Source organism: Cibotium barometz, chromosome 1 (assembly GCF_041138505.1).
Source record: "Cibotium barometz isolate CiBa-2024 chromosome 1, ASM4113850v1, whole genome shotgun sequence".
NCBI classification, from domain to species: Eukaryota; Viridiplantae; Streptophyta; class Polypodiopsida; order Cyatheales; family Cibotiaceae; genus Cibotium; species Cibotium barometz.
Genome location: NC_141046.1, coordinates 24,121,546 through 24,128,696, shown reverse-complemented (window position 1 = coordinate 24,128,696; position 7,151 = coordinate 24,121,546). Strand labels below are relative to the sequence as shown.

The 7,151-nt window shown below is 42.7% G+C and overlaps 1 pseudogene; it reads left to right on the top strand.

Moving 5' to 3' along the window:
- Positions 1–729: 729 nt before the first annotated feature.
- Positions 730–3,569, top strand: LOC147641763 (uncharacterized; annotated as a pseudogene).
- The last annotated feature ends 3,582 nt before the right edge of the window (positions 3,570–7,151 follow it).

Below are 7,151 nucleotides of genomic sequence, written 5' to 3'. Positions count from 1 at the left end.
CATGACGCATCTCACATGTCAATAGAGTGCATGAGGATCCTACGCAACAGGAGTGATCCTAATGTGTATGCATGACTAAAAAAATAATATTCTCAGGACTTCAATAATGTGCGGGACCATATCTTTGATGACGATGATGGCATGACTGATTTTATTGAGGATTGGTATCAAAATAATAGTGCGAGCGATATTCCTAATAACAACGAGAAGTATCTTCAAGAAGAAGCTCTAAAGCATATCTACGCAGGAAGCCAACTGACACGACTCAGTGCAAGCTTACTTATTCTGAATCTTCAAAAACCGTTTTGGATGGAGTAATATATCCATTTCAGCACTTTTGAAGTATGTAACAATCTAACAATTTTTTTAATCTAAATATTTTAGGAGTAATCACAATATATTTTCTTCTTATTGATCATATTTTTAATGGACTTTGCAGGCTACTCTCTCAGAAGTTCTTGCTGCCGACAAGCAATTCCCTTCCTACATCATGATGAGGTGAAGAAGATGATAAGTAGTCTTGGACTTGACTATTCTTCTATACATGCATGTCCCAACGATTGTATTTTATATAGAGGTTAGTACGAGGATGGTGTGACATGTCCAAAATGTCAAACTCCTCGTTATTATAAAGAGGAGAAAGGTAAGGTCCCTCGAAAGGTATTGAGACATTTTCCCTTGGCTCCGCATATAAAACATATGTTCCAAAGTCCCAAATTAGCTAAGCTTATGACATCGGGAGCGGAGCACAAGAGCAAAGATGGAGTAATGCGAATTCCATCAGATTGTCCCGCATTTGAGCATATTGATCTGCGATGGCCAGATTTTGCAAAAGAACCACACCATTTAAAGATGGGTGTAGCATTGGATGGCGTGAATCCATTTTCAATGAGATCAAGTAAATGGTCTACATGGCTAGTGGTAGTTATTAACTATAATCTACCCCCGTATCTCAGCATTAAGACAGAGCATTTAATGCTCTCACTCTTAATTCTGGGAAAACAACAAGTTAAAGATCTGAATGTTTATTTGGCCCCTCTCATCGACGATCTTCAAGATTTGTGGAGAGGGATTGATGTCATGGATATGTCCAGAAGCATCGGTCAAAGACAGTTCATTGTTCGTGGAATTTTAGCATGGACTATCCATGACTTTCTAGGATATGGTTTTTGCTCAGGTAAATGGTTTAAATATATATATTCTTTCATAAGTTTGTACGATGTTCATTATGCTAATCATCTTTGTTATGTTTTCCATGCAGGGATATGTACCAAGGGTTATAAAGCTTGTCCAATTTGTGGTGATTGGTTGAGATCGACTTATAGCAAAAACCTCAACAAAAATATATATCTTCGACATAGATGATTTTTATCTGAGGATCATTATCTACAAGATAGAAGGCAAGCCATACATTTTAATGGAAATGTAGAAGAAGGGAGATGTCCAATACCAATGACACCAAAGTATTGGTATCTAAAGTGGACTGTTGGACCCGCTATCGATCTGGAGTCAGAGATCATAAGCGGCGATGATGATGATGCTGTAAAGCACCGAGTGAGAGGAAAACGTACTGTAGCTCAAAGTCCTTCGATATGGTATACTTTGGAATATTGGAAGGATTTGAGGATATGTCATCTTCTTGATCCCATGCACATATTCAAGAACGTTGGTCAAAACTTATGGCAACACCTCGTTGGCTTGAAAGACACAGCGGCTGCAAGAAATGACTTAAAGGATCAAAACTCAAAGCCCAATCTATGGCCACTTTATGATGAAACTCAACATGAGACAACCTACGAGCCTGCCCCATGGGTGCTCAAGACAGAAGAGCTGGAGACTATCAACAGGAAGATTCAGCTGATTTGTACGCTACAGGATATGGAGCATCTTGTCAAAACATGTTCACTCTAGATGACAAGAGCTTGTCTGGTTTAAAAACACACGATTGGCACAATTTTGTGAAGGTAAATCTATTAAGATCTTTGAAAGTATTTATTTTCTCGTATGTTTGTTGATCGGATTAATCATGTATGTAGCATGTTCTACCCCTTGTTATTGATGATGGATGTATTGATGGATGTACTACAAGAGGAGTCCGAGATGTGATATATCGCCTTGGATCGCTTGCAAGGTATTTATCACTCATTAATTTTTAGTATAAAATTTTATTTCATATCTTCTTTATTCAATAACATCTCTAATATCTTCTTTCTTTTATTGATAGATGGATTACATCTAAAGAGATTGCCAAAGGGTCAATTCCACAAAAGAAGCGTGAATGTATAGAGCTTCTTTGTTTAATGGAAAAGGAATTTTCAACCTCCTTTTTTGATATCCAGGTTCATCTTCTAATCCATCTAGTAGACGAGATAGAGCTCGCTGGTATTGTCAGCACTCGATGGATGTTTTGGGTCGAGAGGTTTATGGGAGTATTGAAAGGTTATGTATGTCAAAAAGCAAGACCGGAGGGTTCTATGGCGGAGGGATGGATGCTTGAAGAATGCATGTATTACGTTTGTGAATACCTTGAGAAAACCGATTCTGAAGCTCCACGCATATGGACAAATGAGTCATCTTCTACCATGTATGACGTGGTATTGTCCAGTAAGGGAGTCCCTTTTCGACTTAAGATCCAAGATAAATTGGATATTTCTACTTTCATTGTCTATAATAGCAAATGCATGCAACAATTCGTTGATGAGTACGAGGAGGAACTTGCAAGCAAACGAGTTGGTAGACGTAAAAAGAGGAGATCCAGACGTCAAACCAATGTAAATAACGCGACGGGAACGTACCTACTTTCATGGATTGGACCTGTATGCAACGTGCGGTTAGTGATCATGAGCCAATCTCTACGGAACAAAGAGAGTTTATGATCGGGTGTGAAAAACAGGTAACTTGTTTGGTTTTGAAAACTCTGAACTAAACAAATGAATCTCAAATTTTTTTTAATAATTTATGTTTTGGTGTAGGCTCGAATGTATACCAACATGTGGGCTTATGAACAACATCTTCGGATAAAATCTATTGACGACTTACGTCTAACATAGGATTCTTGCGTTGTTGCCTCTTTTAAGCAATTATCACGTGCAAGTTCAAGAGACACAAATCTTATCGACAGTGAACTTGGTTACGTGGGAACCATAGTCGGCATTTATGAAGTATCATATCGTATCTTCAAGCAGGTAAATGAGATCTCTCTTCATGCAACAATAACATGTAGATTTCTTAAAGCTAAACATAATTCTTAAGTTTTGATTCGTGTATTTTGACAAGTGGTTTTGAAGGTGGATTGGTTCCGTGCCAAGTATAAAGGCAATAATGCCACAATGAAAAGAGAACCGTCCGGATTTTGGTCCGTCGACTCCTCAAAGTTATTGCGTGCAACAAAAGAGCCTTACATTCTGCCAACTCATGTTGAACAAGCATTCTTTTACAAGAATACAGATGCTCATCCATGGTGGCAAGTTGTGCATGTCCAACCTAGAGGTCGACACTTGTTTGACATCGGCACTGGTGGGGGCACTGGTGGTGGGGGCACTGGTGGTGTGGTACTCTGCCGCTGCTGATGCCTACGCACAATACAAACATACGATATATTGAGATGTGAGTTCATAAAAAATACTTGATATTTAATCCGTAATCGCCATAAAAGATATACCTGCGGGAGTAACAACCACTACACTCTAAATCAGGTGTCACCTGAGTACTAGGAGGTACATCAGGAGTAAGCGGTTGACTCTCGTGATGTGATGTAACTGGGATAGGAGTCCTAAGCAAACAAAGACATCAAAAGGATATATATATTAAGAATTCTATATGTAAAAAATGGATGACATTACTATTTTATCAATCAAGAAGCTTACTGATGCGCAGTAGTATGTGCATGCCAAGACGTCTCCACTCCTGCATGTGGCTAGGAGGATGTACCCTCTCCAGGTCGTATGGGCATACTGAATCTCCCAAGAATCTCAATCGCACCGTCTAAACCTGCATCATCCATCTCCACATAATCTGTCATGGCCTCTGACAGTGTATCTCCAGAAAGTCTAGTGCCTCATAGCAAAGACTTCATGATCACCAACTTCACTTTACGGCCATGGTCACTCATCGTATCTATATATTTAAAACAACTATATGTCAGACTAGAGATACATTGTTAAATACCTGGACTTTATGACACACACACAAACAGAATCCTCGCTCCCTCGCTCAACACCAGATTGGCCTCGAAGTCCGATGCCCCTTGCGGTATTTATTTCTTCATTAAGAGATTGAAAATAGAAAGCGGGAGTGCAATTGGGCACTCCATTTGAGTCCCAAATAGTGAATTTCAGCTTGCTATATTTTTTGTATATACCTGTTTTCAGCTCTGTACAACCACCACACTGTCCTGGTAGACCCTAGCAAGGTCCCTCTGCAATCTGGCATCAACTGGGCCTTGGAACAGCCCCTGAATAGTCCAAAAACAGCACTGACTTAGTGCTGAATTGGACACCTGCGTGGTGAGGTAACTACCCTCACCTGTTCCTGCTTTGGAGCAGTAGTTAGTTGCTTCTGTTCCTGTCATCAAAGGAGGCTCTTGCCTCAGCCAAAAAGCATATTCCCCACACAGCTATACATAATTCATGAGAGTAGCCCACTAGAGGGGCATTACCATAGCTGAATATAGGTTAAGAGAGGCTGTGGGGAGCAAGCTCAACCCTCAATGCATAGAGAACAGGGAAGGGGAAGCTCCAATAGCTCTTAACCTGCAACAATCCACCTGAAAAACCACAAAAATGAGCCCATGGGGAAGATAATCGAGCCCCCCCAGGGAAAACAGTTGTAGCAAAGTACACCACCTGGCTAGTGACAGCTGGAGGACCCAATAGCTATCTGACTGCTCAGACATCAATCGTGGAGTGTCTCACTGCTGGCCGACTGGATGTATGCAGTCGTGGGCCTCATGTGCTGCTAGCCGACTGTTGCTACAGTTGTGGAGGGCCTTTTCAGCAGGCCGATTGCCCATCTGGGGGCATATAAATAGGCCCTAAGCCCCATACCACTCAGTGTATCATATCGGGATCTTCTTGTGTATATCAGAGCAGAGTTACACGCCTACATCTCTCTCCATGAGTACACAACCATGCGAGCTTGCATCACTCCCATGCCAAGAAACATAACTAGGTGACCTTATACTTGCAGCCAATAACCCATGTACATAGCTGAATTTGTAGCCAAAAAAAACAGCCCATAAACTGTCCTCGAACTAATCTCAAACAGTCCCGACCCAAAGCAAAGAGAAGCTGAAAGTTCCATCAATTGAACGCCATCGACATGATGTCTATGTTCATGAAAAACCAACCCCTGTCCGCCTTTATGTCCAGAGAAACCAGCCCTCTGGCCACCTAGGAGAAGAGCATGCAACCCTGAGAGCCTGCTGCTGCAGCCCTCCTGTGTACCAAGCGAGAGAGAGAGAAAAGAGCATGTGAGGGGGATATATGCTTTGTATGAGTTTGTGACAGGCAGAGTCCGAGCTCCAGGCGGACTATCTAATAGGGTGACCAGCACGATAGGGGTGAAGCAGGGATGCCCGCTATCGCCCACCCTCTTTGGACTGTAAATTGATGCGGTCTCTGATTATGTAGAGAGATTGGGAGGCCCAAGGGCATGCCTGGTGGTGGCAGGGGTGTTGGCTGATGATATTGTTCTAATCTCAGACTCTCCGGAGGGATTATAGAGACACTTGGATGCATTACAGGCTTTCTGTGCGGATAAAGATCTGACAGTGAACCTTGGGAAAACCATGTTATGGTGTTTAACACCACACAGGCATGGGTGACGAGATCAGAGCCTCAGTTCACTTTCCAAGGGGAGTCGGTAGAGTACGTCAGGTCATATGTCTACTTGGGAGTTACTTTCACAGGACCGCGTTTCTCCCTGAAGGAGGCAAAGCAAAGAGAAGCTGAAAGTTCCATCAATTGAACGCCATCGACATGATGTCTATGTTCATGAAAAACCAGCCCTTGTCCACCTTTATGTCGTCCAGAGAAACCAGTCCTATGTCTATGTTCATGAAAAACCAGTCCCTATCCACCTTTATGTCGTCTCCAGAGAAACCAGTCCTATGGCCACCTAGGAGAAGAGCATGCAACCCTGAGCGCCTGCAGTCCAGCTCTCCTGTGTACCAAGTGAGAGAGAGAGAAAAGAGCATGTGAGAGGGATATATGCTTTGTATGAGTTTGTGACAGGCATTCCTCTCAAGGAGCTAGAGGTTGCAATGACAAAACACCAACCGCTCTAGCTGAGCAGTACTTAGCCTATTCCTCTTCTTTGTATGGAAGAGGGCCCAAGTGCTCCAATTCCTCTCACATGGACCCGAACTGCAATCCTGTGAGCACAATTTCCATACTTCTCCCACCATGAGACACGCTATAGCTGAGTCTCTCGAAGCTTTGCAGTCTCTCGACCAAAGCTCCCTGTCTGGTTGCGAAAGGCCTGTTTCCACATGAAACCTTTAGGCCTGTTTTCCTTTGAAACTTTTGTCCTGTTTCCATACAGAACCATTCATGGCATCATTCAACAATAGTGCCAACAACAGCATACATCTCGTTACATGTTCCCTCATGAAACATCTGGCAACATAGAGATGCCCATAACTGTAGGTCCCTCTGTTCCTTTCTAGCATTCCTTTCTAGTAGGAAGAAAAACAATCTGCTCCATGAGCACGTAGCCATGCGAGCTTGCATCACTCCCATGCCAAGAAACATAACCAGGTGACCTTATACTTGCAGCCAATAACCCATGTACATAGCTGAATTTGTAGCCAAAAAAAACACCCATAAACTGTCCTCGAACTAATCTCAAAACAGTCCTGAACCAAAGCAAAGAGAAGCTGAAAGTTCCATCAATTGAACGCCATCGACATGATGTCTATGTTCATGAAAAACCAGCCCTTGTCTGCCTTTATGTCCAGAGAAACCAACCCTATGGCCACCTAGGAGAAGAGCATGCAACCCTGAGCGCCTGCAGTCCAGCCCTCCTATGTACCAAGCGAGAGAGAGAGAAAAGAGCATGTGAGGGGGATATATGCTTTGTATGAGTTTGTGACAGGCAGAGTCCGAGCTCCAGGTGGACTATCTAATAGGGTGACCAGCACGATAGGGGTG